The sequence below is a fragment of the Bubalus bubalis genome, chromosome 11 (assembly GCF_019923935.1).
Source record: "Bubalus bubalis isolate 160015118507 breed Murrah chromosome 11, NDDB_SH_1, whole genome shotgun sequence".
Lineage (NCBI taxonomy): Eukaryota > Metazoa > Chordata > Mammalia > Artiodactyla > Bovidae > Bubalus > Bubalus bubalis.
In genome coordinates, this window is record NC_059167.1 from 98,470,625 (window position 1) to 98,486,241 (window position 15,617).

Genomic DNA, 15,617 nt, shown 5'->3' on the forward strand with positions numbered 1-15,617 from the left:
TTATTGAGCCCATCTTTGCATGAAATGTTCCCTTGGTATCTCTAACTTTCTTGAAGAGATCTCTAGACTTTCCCATTTTATTGTTTTCCTCTGTTTCTTTGCATTGATCGCTAGTCTAGGTTGAAGGCTAGTAACTCTGTCTCAGATCCCTTGTTTGTAGCATGAGGGTAATAGTAGTTCTAGTAGGATCAATGCCGTATTACACGTGAAAAGGTTGGTACAGGGCCGAGGGGATAGCAAAATCTTAATAAAGCTTAGGTATGAAAAATACATTTAAATCATTGCTATTATTTTTGCTTTTATGATTATAACAACGTGACAACTGAGTGTTTATACACAGCTGAATAAGCATTATGTGAGGTTCCTGACTGACCAGTGACTAAGCTGGTAAAAGATGGTGACTCCAGCAGCTAGTGCTGCAATGCGTATGTTTACATAGATGCTACACACCTTGAGAATTCTGTGCATTCAATGTAACTCTTCCCAGAATTACATCCACTCTCTAAAGAATGTTAGTATCTACTAACATAATATTTATTGTATTTACCTCTTGTCTCCAAAGCCTTACTTTGCAGTACTCCCATTTACCATGTAATTCTTGGGTTTCTCTCTTTCATTTCATCTTGAGATTGTTTAGTTTAGTCTTACATTTTTTTTATTCATATTTTTAACCATCCTCCTTATTGTTCTTGAATTGTTCTTCCTCTTCTCACTCCTTTTTTATAGTTTTGTTAGTTTTATACTATGACCTTTTCTGTAATCTTGCATTAGTAGTTCTTACATATAGGTCGTCGGGGTTTTTTTCATACTTTGTAAAAGTTCATTTTTACTGGAGTATAGTTACTTTTCAATGCCGTGTTAGTTTCTGCTGTATGGCACGGTGAATCAGTTATATGTACACATGTATTTCCTCCTTTTTGGATTTCCTTCCCATTTAGGTCACTACAGAGCATTGAGTAGAGTTTCCTGTGCTATGCAGTAGGTTCTCATTAGTTACCTGTTTTATACATAGTAGTGTGTGTGTGTCAGTCCCGATCTCCCAGTTCATTCCTCCCCTGCCCCGCTTACCCCCTTGGCATCCGTAAGTTTGTTCTCTACGTCTGTGTCTCAGTTTCTGCTTTGCAGATAAGTTCATCTGAACCATTTTTTTAGATTCCACATGTAAGTGATGTTATACAATATTTACTTTACTTTTTTTTTTTTTCCACTTCTTAAAACTTAAAACCTTTGCTTAAGTTACCTAAGTGTTCAAACTGCACTGGATTATTTTCATGCTGTAAAACATTCAGACATGCTTAGAATTTTTATAATCATTTGTCCATACTTTATGGTCTTGCAGGTGGCACAGTGTAAAGAATCCACCTACCAATGCAGGAGACACAGAGACTTGAGTTCGATCTCTGGGTCAGGAAGATCCCCAGTGTAGGAAATGGTAACCCACTCCAGTATTCCTGCCTGGAAAATCCCATGGACAGAGGAGCCTGGCAGCCTTCAGTCCATACAGTCCATGCAAAGAGACACGACTGAGCACAGCACAGCAGCAGCTATACTTTATTAGCCTCAAAATACTGAACATCTGTTTAAAGTTATAATTGTAGAAACTCCCCTGACATTGTGAGTGGTTCTTTAATCCACAGCATGGTCTTCTTGAGCTCCCTATATGCTTGTACATTCATTAGCAGTCCCATATGAAGGGCTGTTTCAGATGAGTGAGGAGGAGGCATGTCACCCCAGCCCACAGGTAAAGCTGACTGGGTTTCCCTTCTGCCTTGCCCACAGATGCAAGGCCACTTGCCTGCACTGTCCCAAAACTTCCTCCTTGAAGACTATAGATAAAGAGATTCATCTTGATCACCCTTTATCTCCCCGACACAGGAGGTGTGTCTCAGGAGTACAGGAAGATACCCAGTCGTATATCCCCAGCCACCCCCCACCCAGCCCCAACTGCCCTGCATTTGTGAGTCAGCGTGCTTTACACCGACCAACTGGGGTAGAAAATACCTAAGGAAGTTTGTTAGGAAGAAAAACAACATGTTTCCATCCTTCCTTGTATTCTAGACGCTGATACACGTGGCGCCTCTGTCATTCACGTCTCTTTCTTTCTCTTAAGGCAAACCCTGTCATGCAAATGGCATCGTGACTGTGCAGATGAACTCATGCAAATATAAGGAGGTTATTGAGAGGTCAGGGCCCTAATATAGGAAGATTTAATGGGACCTGCTCACAGGACCTTCTGGTTATTTTGCTAGGGAGTACACACTAATTATGTACATCTCTTCAGGGCCTGCTGCCCACGTTGCAAGTTCCGAGTGTCCACGCAGTGAGTCAGCGGGTGGCTCCACCTCCCAGGGGTGTAAGCACTCCGCCTCTTTCAGCTTCTTCTTCCAGCTGGTGGGAGCAGGAAGTAGCCTCATGAATGGAGGTGTGTCCTAAGTGTCCAGGTTGGAGAAATAAAAAGCATCAGATAGTGAAAGGTTTTTCAGACATTTAAAGTTCCTAATGATATGACCTGAGGTTAAATTTGTAGGAAACTTTGCTTCAGAGATTGAGGTAAAAAGAGTCAGGTTTCTGAAGTCTAATTACGACTTAGCAAACCACCAGGGCACTAGATCCCAGAGGGATGAACCCCTCGCTCTGTGTCAAAGCTGCGGTTGGAGGGCGAATTTATCTGGACGGTCACAGCAGCAGAAAGAACCAGGTTTCTGTGAGGACCTGGGCCAGAGACCAGCAGACGTTTTTCCAGGAAATGGCTGCATTGCCAGCGTACTTCTGTACTAGACGCAGAAGTAAGGGACACAACGTCAGGCTCTGAAATGATTATTTTTAAACACGGTTTATTCTGTTATTGGAAAAACAGAGATATTCTTTCTTCCTATACTTGCTGTAATCCCTAGCAGGCAAGGGAGGCTGCTGGCCTCCTAAAAGTTCTCTAAGGGAGCCTGTTACAGTCCCCACTTTTGTGTTCATAGGAGAAACATCAAGACAATAGACTGCATAGAAACGTTCATAATCTTGATTCTAAAACGTCCAACCTGACCAAAAATCTCTTTCTGTATAATTGGTTGAAAGTTCATTTCTTAGCTGTGCAGTCTTTTTTTTAAATTGTATTTATTTATTGTTGGTTACTCTGGGCCTTTGTTGCTTTGGTTTCTGGAGTTGCAGTACTCCAGCTTCTCATTGCGGTGGCTTCTCATTGCAGAGCACAGGCTCACAGCGAGCAGGCTCAGGACTGTGGCACACATGCTCAGTTGTCCCAAGGCAGGTGGAATCTTCCCAGATCAGGGATCAAACCCATGTCCCCGGCATTGGCAGGCAGATTGCTAACCACTGGACCACCAGGGAAGTTCTGCAGTTTTTTCTTGAGTGATTTGTAAAGTGAAATTTAACTGCACCTATACAGCATTTCGGAGAAGGCAGTGGCACCCCACTCCAGTACTCTTGCCTGGAAAATTCCATGGATGGAGGAGCCTGGTAGGCTGCAGTCCATGAGGTCGCAAAGAGTCGGACACGACTGAGCGACTTCACTTTCACTTTTCACTTTCATGCACTGGAGAAGGAAATGGCAACCCACTCCAGTGTTCTTGCCTGGAGAATCCCAGAGATGGTGGAGCCTGGTGGGCTGCCATCTATGGGGTTGCACAGAGTCCGAAACGACTGAAGTGACTTAGCAGCAGCAGTAGCATACAGCATTTCTTCCTCATTTCCTCCTATCTATTCAATAGCATTGACTCAGATCCCTACCTTGGAAGAAGGACAAAGGCAGATGGGAGAGAAAAGCAGTGTTACTGATTGTCATGTTTTTTGGAAATGGACCCATATGCTAAAAATTCATTTTCCAGAATCAATATTGGAGATACCTGGAATGCAAAAGTAGGAAGTCAAGAAACACCTGGAGTAACAGGCAAATTTGGCCTTGGAATAGAGAATGAAGCAGGGCAAAGACTGATAGAGTTTTGCCAAGAAAATGCACTGGTCATAACAAACACCCTCTTCCAACAACACAAGAGAAGACTCTACACATGGACATCACCGGATGGTCAACACCGAAATCAGATTGATTATATTCTTTGCAGCCAAAGATGGAGAAGCTCTATACAGTCAACGAAAACAAGACCAGGAGCTGACTGTGGCTCAGACCATGAACTCCTTATTGCCAAATTCAGACTGAAATTGAAGAAAGTAGGGGAAACCACTAGACCATTCAGGTATGACCTAAACCAAATCCCTGATGATTATACAGTGGAAGTGAGAAATAGATTTAAGGGCCTAGATCTGATAGATAGAGTGCCTAATGAACTATGGAATGAGGTTTGTGACACTGTACAGGAGACAGGGATCAAGACCATCCCCATGGAAAAGAAATGCAAAAAAGCAAAATGGCTGTCTGGGGAGGCCTTACAAATAGCTGTGAAAAGAAGAGAAGCGAAATGCAAAGGAGAAAAGGAAAGATAAACATCTGAATGCAGAGTTCCAAAGAATAGCAACAAGAGATAAGAAAGCCTTCCTCAGCGATCAATGCAAAGAAATAGAGGAAAACAACAGAATGGGACAGACTAGAGATCTCTTCAAGAAAATCAGAGATACCAAAGGAACATTTCATGCAAAGATGGGCTTGATAAAGGACAGAAATGGTATGGACCTAACAGAAGCAGAAGATATTAAGAAGAGGTGGCAAGAATACACAGAAGAACTGTACTAAAAAGATCTTCACGACCCAGATAATCACAATGGTTTGATCACTGACCTAGAGTCAGACATCCTGGAATGTGAAGCCAAGTGGGCCTTAGAAAGCATCACTACGAACAAAGCTAGTGGAGGTGATGGAATTCCAGTTGAGCCATTTCAAATCCTGAAACATGATGCTGTGAAAGTGCTGCACTCAATATGCCAGCAAATTTGGAAAACTCAGCAGTGGCCACAGGACTGGAAAAGGTCAGTTTTCATTCCAATCCCAAAGAAAGGCAATGTCAAAGAATGCTCAAACTACCGCACAATTGCACTCATCTCACACGCTAGTAAAGTAATGCTCAAAATTCTCCAAGCCAGGCTTCACCAATATGTGAACTGTGAACTTCCTGATGTTCAAGCTGGTTTTCGAAGAGGCAGAGGAACCAGAGATCAAATTGCCAACATCTGCTGGATCATGGAAAAAGCAAAAGAGTTCCAGAAAAACATCTATTTCTGTTTTATTGACTATGCCAAAGCCTTTGACTGTGTGGATCACAATAAACTGTGGAAAATTCTGAAAGAGATGGGAATACCAGAACACCTGATCTGCTTCTTGGGAAATTTGTATGCAGGTCAGGAAGCAACAGTTAGAACTGGACATGGAACAACAGACTGGTTCCAAATAGGAAAAGGAGTACGTCAAGGCTGTATATTGTCACCCTGTTTATTTAACTTCTATGCAGAGTACATCATGAGAAATGCTGGACTGGAAGAAACACAAGCTGGAATCAAGATTGCCAGGAGAAATATCAATCACCTCAGATATGCAGATGACACCACCCTTATGGCAGAAAGTGAAGAGGAACTAAAGAGCCTCTTGATGAAAGTGAAAGTGGAGAGTGAAAAAGTTGGCTTAAAGCTCAACATTCAGAAAACGAAGATCATGGCATCTGGTCCCACCACTCCATGGGAAATAGATGGGGAAACAGTGTCAGAATTTATTTTTCTGGGCTCCAAAATCACTACAGATGGTGACTGCAGCCATGAAATTAAAAGACGCTTACTCCTTGGAAGGAAAGTTATGACCAACCTAGATAGCATATTCAAAAGCAGAGACATTACTTTGCCAACAAAGGTTCGTCTAGTCAAGACTATGGTTTTTCCTGTGGTCATGTATGGATGTGAGAGTTGGACTGTGAAGAAGGCTCAGTGCTGAAGAATTGATGCTTTTGAACTGTAGTGTTGGAGAAGACTCTTGAGAGTCCCTTGGACTGCAAGGAGATCCAACCAGTCCATTCTAAAGGCGATCAGCCCTGGGATTTCTTTGGAAGGAATGATGCTAAAGCTGAAACTGCAGTACTTTGTCCACCTCATGCAAAGAGTTGACTCACTGGAAAAGACTCTGATGCTGGGAGGGATTGGGGGCAGGAGGAGAAGGGGACGACAGAGGATGAGATGGCTGGATGGCATCATTGACTCGATGGACGTGAGTCTGAGTGAACTCCGGGAGTTGGTGATGGACAGGGAGGCCTGGTGTGCTGCGATTCATGGGGTCGCAAAGAGTGGGACACGACTGAGTGACTGATCTGATCTGATCTGATCTTTGCCACATAATAAGCTGCCTCCAAAGTTGTAGGTTAAAACAATAGCCACTTGTGTGGCTAACGATTTTGTGGATGAGCTTTGCTGGGCAGTTCTTCTGGTCTTGGAAGGCTCAGTCATGATTCTGCAGGGTTGGCTGGCAACTGCAGGGTGGGCCCAGGTTGGTTGGCTTATTGCTGCTTTATAGTGTCTCCTACATTCCAGCTGGCTGACTGAGGCTTTTGCACATGGTATCTGGGTAGGGATCTGAGAGAGAGCAGAAGTGCTCAACTGTGCGACATCAATTGCACCGCATTCTATCAGCCAAAGCAAGTCACAAGGATACCCGGGATTCAAGGGCTAGCCTGCCTCTTGATGGGGAAGGTTGTAGTCACATTCTAAAAGCTCAGGTACAAGGAGGGGAAAATTATAGTCATTTTTACAATCTTTTACACCTACCAAGTAAAAATAAAGTAGATTCAAATAATTGTATCTATTTGCTTATTTTTGGCTCTGCTGGGTCTTGGTGTGTGGGCTTTTCTCTAGTTGTGGTGAGCAGGCGTGTCACTGTGTGGCTTCTCTCATTGCAGAGAAGGGCGTGTGGGCTTCAGTAGCTGCCGCTCCAGGGCTCTAGAGCACAGGCTCAGTCGTCGTGGGGCACGAGCTTAATTGCTCCACAGCATGTAGGAATCTTCCCAGACCTGGGATTGAACCTGTGTCTCCTGCATTAGTAGGTGTATTCTTTACCACTGATCCACCAGGGAAGCCCAGATCCAAATAATTTTATCCACAGACCAAAAATGGGCTGACAAATATATTGTATGAGTTTGTACCTTACTTGAAATAGTAATTATTCTTGCTAATATTGAAAGTATCAAAAGAGGAAACTCAGATTCTCAGTTAATTCTTGTCTCTCTTCCAAGGTTTCATACACCATAAATCTAAGGCTCTTCCATTTAATACCATAGCTTTTTTTTTTTTCACTTCCTTTTTTTTCTTAAAAAAAATTTTTTTTTATTGAAGGGTAATTGCTTTACAGAATTTTGTTGTTTTCTGTCAAACCTCAACATAAATCAGCCATAGGTATACATATGTCCCCTCCCTCTTGAACCTCCCTCCCATCTCCCTCCCCAGCCCACCCTTCTAGGTTGATAGAGAGCCCCTTTGTGAGTTTCCTGAGCCATACAGCAAATTCCCGTTGGCTATCTCTTTTACATATGGTAATGTAAGTTTCCATGTTATTCCCTCCATACATCTCACCCTCTCTTCCCCTTTCCCCGTGTCCCTAAGTCTGTTCTCTGTGTCTGCTTCTCCCTTGCTGCCCTGTAAATAAATTTAATACCATAGCTTTAGTTTTGCCAGTTTGTATAGGTGTTGTTGCAAGCTGGGCTCTTTGGGAGGTTAGACTCTGAGGGGGAGTGGAGTTTGAAGGATGTTTACTGGATGGCATCTCTGGGATCCACGCTGGTGGTGGAAGGAGGGTGGAGCAGAGGGAGAGGCTGAGTGGCCGTGTGGTCCACAGCCTCAGTCTGCTCTTCAGAGAGCTCTAGGTCTGAGACAGCTATCAGAGTCATGCCGGGTGGGGCCAGGGAGGCTGGGCCTTTTATAAACAGTTGTCCCTTCACCAGTGAGGAGATGCAGGCCTCCTCCGGGAAGGGCCTGACCTCGGGCAAAGTGGCTTCTGCAGCTGAGGCATATCTTATGGTGCCCGTGGATGCAGAGTATCTGTGGACAGCTCTTCTGGGGCTGAAGGCCCTGCCTTCCAGGTGCCGCACAGTGCTGGCGGGATGATGGTGAGACTCAAGCTACACAGCACTGGTTTAATCCACAGGAGAAGCAACATGCACACATAACATGATGGTCTTTATTGACTCTTGTTTACCTCGGTTCACTCAGTTGTGTCCAACTCTTTGCGACCCCGTGGACTGCAGCACGCCAGGCTTCCCTGTCCATCACCAACTCCCGGAGCCTGCTCAAACTCGTGTCCATCAAGTCGGTAATGCCATCCAACCATCTCATCCTCCGTCGTCCCCTTCTCCTCCTGCCTTCAGTCTTTCCCAGCATCATGCTCTTTTCCAATGAGTCAGTTGTTTGCATCAGGTGGCCAGAGTATTGAAGCTTCAGCTTCAGCATCAGCCCTTCCAATGAATATTCAGGACTGATTTCCTCAGAGGATTTAAGATAGCTACATAAAGGGTGTCTGACTCGCAGCACTGCTGAATTCATTGCTGCTGGAGCTGAGCAATAAATAGTGGGTTAACCGAGGAATTAATTAGCCATCGTGCAACTGCTTTCACGTGTGTTTCATGTTGCCTTCTCCTCCTCCAAAGGAGCACTGATTCCTGCCACCCTGCCCTCTGGCCAGCAATTCCTGGCACTTGGTGATGAAGATTTTCTCTCTTTTGTCTGGATCCTCAGTCACCCACATTGTCAGTGGGAAGTGAGTTGGGACTAAGTGGGGGTCAGGGGCCAGCAATTGAATCCATCTCTAAGGTAGTCATATCCATAAAAATTAAAGCTTACCAAATAGTTCTCCTAGAATTAATTGTATTACAGTTACATTTTTCTTCTCTTTGTGAAGATATAAAGCTACCTTCCCTAGTGTCTTTGGAATAGATTTGATGTGTGTATGGCCTATCAGTCATCTGCTGCCCTACAGCTGGATTAGGAAAGCTCTAGTGCTTCCCATCGGAATATGGGACCACCCTTTTAAGGGCTTTAGCATGGTCTTTGTAAGAGTTTGACCAGCCACACTGGGAAGCAGCACTGCTTAGAAGTTAAGAACCCAGGATCTGGAATCTGACTGTTCCAACTCTGATGTTTTCTAGATGTGTGTTCTTGAACGAGTCCATCCCTCAAAGCCTCAGTTTCCTCATCTACATGATCAGATCAGATCAGATCAGATCAGTCGCTCAGTCGTGTCCGACTCTTTGCGACCCCATGAATCGCAGCACGCCAGGCCTCCCTGTCCATCACCAGCTCCCGGAGTTCACTCAGACTCACGTCCATCGAGTCAGTGATGCCATCCAGCCATCTCATCCTCTGTCGTCCCCTTCTCCTCCTGCCCCCAATCCCTCCCAGCATCAGAGTCTTTTCCAGTGAGTCAACTCTTTGCATGAGGTGGCCAAAGTACTGGAGTTTCAGCTTTAGCATCATTCCTTCCAAAGAAATCCCAGGGCTGATCTCCTTCAGAATGGACTGGTTGGATCTCCTTGCAGTCCAAGGGACTCTCAAGAGTCTCCTCCAGAACCACAGTTCAAAAGCATCAATTCTTCGGCGCTCAGCCTTCTTCACAGTCCAACTCTCACATCCATACATGACCACAGGAAAAACCATAGCCTTGACTAGACGGACCTTTGTTGGCAAAGTAATGTCTCTGCTTTTGAGTATGCTATCTAGGTTGGTCATAACTTTCCTTCCAAGGAGTAAGTGTCTTTTAATTTCATGGCTGCAGTCACCATCTGCAGTGATTCTGGAGCCCCCAAAAATAAAGTTTAACACTGTTTCCACTGTTTGCCCATCTATTTCCCATGAAGTGATGGGACCGGATGCCACGATCTTTGTTTTCTGAATGTTGAGCTTTAAGCCAACTTTTTCAGTCTCCACTTTCACTTTCATCAAGAGGCTCTTTAGTTCCTCTTCACTTACTGCATAAGGGTGGTGTCATCTGTATATCTGAGGTTATTGATATTTCTCCCTGCAATCTTGATTCCAGCTTGTGCTTCTTCCAGTCCAGCGTTTCTCATGATGTACTCTGCATAGAAGTTAAATAAGCAGGATGACAATATACAGCCTTGACGTACTCCCTTTCCTATTTGGAACCAGTCTGTTATTCCATGTCCAGTTCTAACTGTTGCTTCCTGACCTGCATACAAATTTCTCAAGAGGCAGATCAGGTGGTCTGGTATTCCCATCTCTTTCAGAATTTTCCACAGTTTATTGTGATCCACACAGTCAAAGGCTTTGGCATAGTCAATAAAACAGAAATAGATGTTTTTCTGGAACTCTCTTGCTTTTTCCATGATCCAGCGGATGTTGGCAATTTGATCTCTGGTTCCTCTGCCTTTTCTAAAACCAGCTTGAACATCAGGAAGTTCACGCTTCACATATTGCTGAAGCCTGGCTTGGAGAATTTTAAGCATTACCTTAGTAGCGTGTGAGATGAGTGCAATTATGTGGTAGTTTGAGCATTCTTTGGCATTGCCTTTCTTTGGGATTGGAATGAAAACTGACCTTTTCCAGTCCTGCGGCCACTGCTGAGTTTTCCACATTTGCTGACATATTGAGTGCAGCATTTTCACAGCATCATCTTTCATCTTTCAGGACCTGGAACAGCTCATCTGGAATTCCATCACCTCCACTAGCTTTGTTCATAGTGATGCTTTCTAAGGCCCACTTGGCTTCACATTTCAGGATATCTGGCTCTAGGTCAGTGATCACACCATCGTGAATATCTGGGTCGTGAAGATCTTTTTTGTACAGTTCTTCTGTGTATTCTTGCCATCTCTTCTTAATATCTTCTGCTTCTGTTAGGTCCATACCATTTCTGTCCTTTATTGAGCCCATCTTTGCATGAAATGTTCCTTTGGTATCTCTGATTTTCTTGAAGATATCTCTAGTCTTTCCCATTCTGTTGTTTTCCTCTATTTCTTTGCATTGATCGCTGAGGAAGGCTTTCTTATCTCTTGTTGCTATTCTTTGGAACTCTGCATTCAGATGTTTATATCTTTCCTTTTCTCCTTTGCATTTCGCTTCTCTTCTTTTCACAGCTATTTGTAAGGCCTCCCCAGACAGCCATTTTGCTTTTTTGCATTTCTTTTCCATGGGGATGGTCTTGATCCCTGTCTCCTGTACAATGTCACAAACCTCATTCTATAGCTCATCAGGCACTCTATCTATCAGATCTAGGCCCTTAAATCTATTTCTCACTTCCACTGTATAATCATAAGGGATTTGATTTAGGTCATACCTGAATGGTCTAGTGGTTTTCCCTAGTTTCTTCAATTTATGTCTGAATTTGGCAATAAGGAATTCGTGGTCTGAGCCACAGTCAGATCCTGGTCTTGCTTTTGTTGACTGTATAGAGCTTCTACATCTTTGGCTGCAAAGAATATAATCAATCTGATTTTGGTGTTGACCATCTGGTGATGTCCATGTGTAGAGTCTTCTCTTGTGTTGTTGGAAGAGGGTGTTTGTTATGACCAGTGCATTTTCTTGGCAAAACTCTATTAGTCTTTGCCCTGCTTCATTCCGTATTCCAAGGCCAAATTTGCCTGTTACTCCAGGTGTTTCTTGACTTCCTACTTTTGTATTCCAGTCCCCTATAATGAAAGGGACATCTATTTTGGTGGTTAGTTCTAAAAGGTCTTGTAGGTCTTCATAGAACCATTCAACTTCAGCTTCTTCAGCATTACTGGTTGGGGCATAGACTTGGATTACTGTGGTATTGAATGGTTTGCCTTGGAAATGAACAGAGCTCATTCTCTTGTTTTTGAGATTGCATCCAAGTACTGAATTTCAGACTGTTTTGTTGACCATGATGGCTACTCCATTTCTTCTGAGGGATTCCTGCCTAGTAGATATAATGGTCATCTGAGTTAAATTCACCCATTCCAGTCCATTTCAATTCGCTGATTCCTAGAATGTCGACATTCACTCTTGCCATCTCTTGTTTGACCACTTCCAATTTGCCTTGATTCATGGACCTGACATTCCAGGTTCCTATGCAATATTGCTGTTTATGCATCAGACCTTGCTTCTATCACCAGTCACATCCACAGCTGGGTATTGTTTTTGCTTTGGCTCCATCCCTTCATTCTTTCTGGAGTTATTTCTCCACTGATCTCCAGTAGCATATTGGGCACCTACTGACCTGGGGAGTTCCTCTTTCAGTATCCTATCATTTTGCCTTTTCATACTGTTCATTGGGGTTCTCAAGGCAAGAATACTGAAGTGGCTTGCCATTCCCTTCTTAAAAGCTGTTCCCTCCAGGAACAACTACAAGGATTCTGCAAGGTGATGCCCATGAAGAGACTGGCATGGACCCTGGCACGTAAGTGTTAGCTTCTCTCTAGGAGGAGGAAGGTGATGATAATGGGGGGGGTGGTGCTGGGACAATCGGGATCTGCCCTCTGTCACATTCCCGCAGACCCTCACTGCTCTTTGTGGTCTACTTAATCTGCCAGTTTTTTAATTTTTCTGCTGTGGGAGACCTGAAACAATAGATCATGGGGAGATGTGAAAGAATGCAGAGGAGAGAAATGTATGTTTGAAAAGTACTACAGATGCACATTTCAAAATAACATCACATGGAATATATCTTTGAGAATTACATCAAAATAAATCACTGTGGCTGCTTCAGTGATGCCCGAGAGTGGGTACCCGAGGCAGTAGAGAGAGGTGTGTGTCCCTGGGGTCATGGCCCCTGGGAGTGAATCAGGTGGGTTCAGCAGTAGGGAGTGTGGAGTGGGGTCCAGCATGGGGAGCCCCGGTGCGTGCCCCCATGGGAAGCACACAGAGCAGCAGGCCTCTCCCTGTTGCACCCAGTGGTGTCTAGCCAGCAGTGACTGATGAGAGGGACAGCGACCAAGGCAAACTGAGCAAAGTTTCTAAATATAAGGACTTTTGACATAGTCAGCGAAACCTCAGCTGTTCTATAATAAGGTTTAACCTTGGTCCACCGGAGCAAGACTTCACCAGATGGTGGTTTACTCTTGTTTGGCCTAAAGTCACAACTGTGTGTTGCAGAGAGGGACGTTGCTGAATTAACAAACCAGAAACACAGAGATACTTATTTTTATAAGTGTGGATTAGCTATGAGCTTCATGTTCTACAGTGGGAAGGAAGACCTCTATCTCTGGCAGTGGTGATTTATTGGTGCACTTCTAGATCTGGTAAACTCTTATTTAGTTGGCCTGATGGAGTTCTGGTGTGTCGTGATTAATCCCTGTGCCTTGCTGAGCTGTTTATCATGGTTACACTCAGGTTACCAACCATCAGAAAACTAGAATACAATGAAATGCATGAACACTGAAGCAAGTAAAATGAATTTACTCTCTCGGGCAATTTAGAAGAGCTTTAGGATCTTCAAGGACCTCACTGCTGCCGTTATCACTATGTGGCCCTACAGGTTAGATACAAACTGTCGGGCCTCACAGAAGCCCTGAGGCTGCCTTGTGACCGTGTCCTCAGCATTTGATTCTGAACTGCTGCTGCTTTTTTTTTTTTTTTTTTAAATAAAAGGCCATGCCTCAGGAACTGCTTCAGAAACTACTTGCAGTCATTTGAGTCCTCTCTGGTCTGGGTTCTGGGTCCATGGGATTGTCCTGCTGCAGAAGCCCTCAGATGTCTACCATTCCCGAGCCACACTGAAGTGGAGCCGTGGATAGAAATGCTCTGGAGGGAAGTACTGACAGGAGATGCTCTGCCTGGGAGCTCCAGGCCCTCTGCTCTTTCCAGGCCTGGGGACCGGCTGGAAGGTGGGCTGCTGACATCTCAGTCTGCTTCTGGCCGTCCAGGAAGGAAAGTGGCCCGAAGGGCTTCTTAAGTCATCAATGAAAATATAAATCACTGTTCAAGTAATTTATTCCTGGCCACGGTCAGACATGATCTGTAACCTCTAAGGGCCTTACGCGTGTCTGACTCCATATGAACCTGTGGACTGCAGTCTGCCAGGCTCCTCTGTCTTCGGGGTTCTCCAGGCAGGACAACTGGAGTGGCTTGCCATGCCCTCCTCCACAGGATCTTCCTGACCCAGGGATTGAACCTGCGTCTCTCACGTCTCCTGCATTGGCAGGCAGGTTCTTACCACTAGCGCCACCTGGGAAGCACCCAAGGGCCTTATATCAAAGTCTTTTTGTTGTTTCTGTTCTAGTTGTTTTAATCATCTTTAAAAGGAGAGAAAGGTTCTCATTGTATTCTTGATCCTATTGTGTAGACAGTTTGAAACAAGGAGACTGGTTTTCTTGGATAACTGTTGAATGGATTAACCTCAAATGGGAGTCCTGGGAGGGCTGTGAACAGCACAGCAAGTGAGCAGCTGTTTCTGTTAAAATACGTGGCCAGCCCGGACACGGGCTCCGCGGCCGATCGCTTGGCCCGTCACCCTTAGGCGGGCTGGCCAGGCTCTCCCCAGATACACAGCCATGGGAATGGACTCCTCGGGGCCCTTCCTTCAGTCCCCAGCCCACCGCCCGAGTACCTCTCTTACCCTGCCTGCTGCTCCTCTCTAGCTCGTGACCGGGGCATCTCAGCTCTTGCTTGTAGCTTCTGTCTCCCCCTCGCCCGTCATCAGCCCTGGTGCCTGGCGAGCTGCCCCCGTGGCCGCCCCTGCACTCTGCTTTGCACTCACACTCGGGTCACTCTGGGTCACACCCCCAGTCCTGCCGGACCCTGCGCCCTCACCCCAAGGCTAGTGCACATGTGTGTGCGGGCCTACACCTGCCTCAGGAGAAAGGCACTAACAGACTTGTCTCACAAGCACCTTTTAATGGGTTTTCAGTAGATCTGACCAGTTCTGCAGCAGTCCTTCGTTGTACAAGTTCAGCATTTTTGGTTATTGACTCATTGACTGACATCTATTAAGACCTACTCAGTAGGAGTGCTAGGCTTCACATTCAGAAGTTACCGGTTACCTTCAGTCTTGAAGTGGATGTAAGGGTGATCTGACCGTGAGGTCTGTCTCCCCACACATAGGTGAGTTGACCACACTTTATCTCCATGGTTGAGATAGACATTTTCCCGCCAAGTCCACACAAGCATTTCCTGAAGCCGTCAGAAGAGAGACGTCATTCCCAGATGGATCACTGCTTCATAAAGTGCCTACACGTTGTCAAGTGCAAGCACTGGAAGTAGAGTTTGATGTACAGTGTATTTATGTCCATTGAAAGAGCAAAGGAGAAACTAAATATATAGAAGCTCTGGAAGAGTGAGCAAGAAAAGGATAATGTAGGATTCCTCTGAAGAAGGGATTCTGGCAGCTTGGGAGTCGGGGGAAGAAGGGAAATTTTTCACTGTTTGTACTTTTGTAACTTTTGAATTTTAAATTCTGTGAATATTATGGCTTTAAAAAAAAACACGTAAAATCTATTTTTAAACGTTAAGTCCTTGAAAAGGAGGTGGGGGCTGAGATGCTATCACCTGGAATCTTGAGCGAACTGATGAGAATGGTACATAAGTGTAGATACAGAAAGTGAATCTGTAGGAAATCATAGAAGAAAGAAGTGGAACTCCGCATTAGAGGATTAGGTGTGGTAGCTATTGTTGTTGCTTCCTGAAGATATATTGTCCACCTCTCATGAATGTGTACCTGCTGGATCTCTGACCCATGGCTGGGAAGGGAGTGGGCAGCTGGATGACAGGCCAAAGTA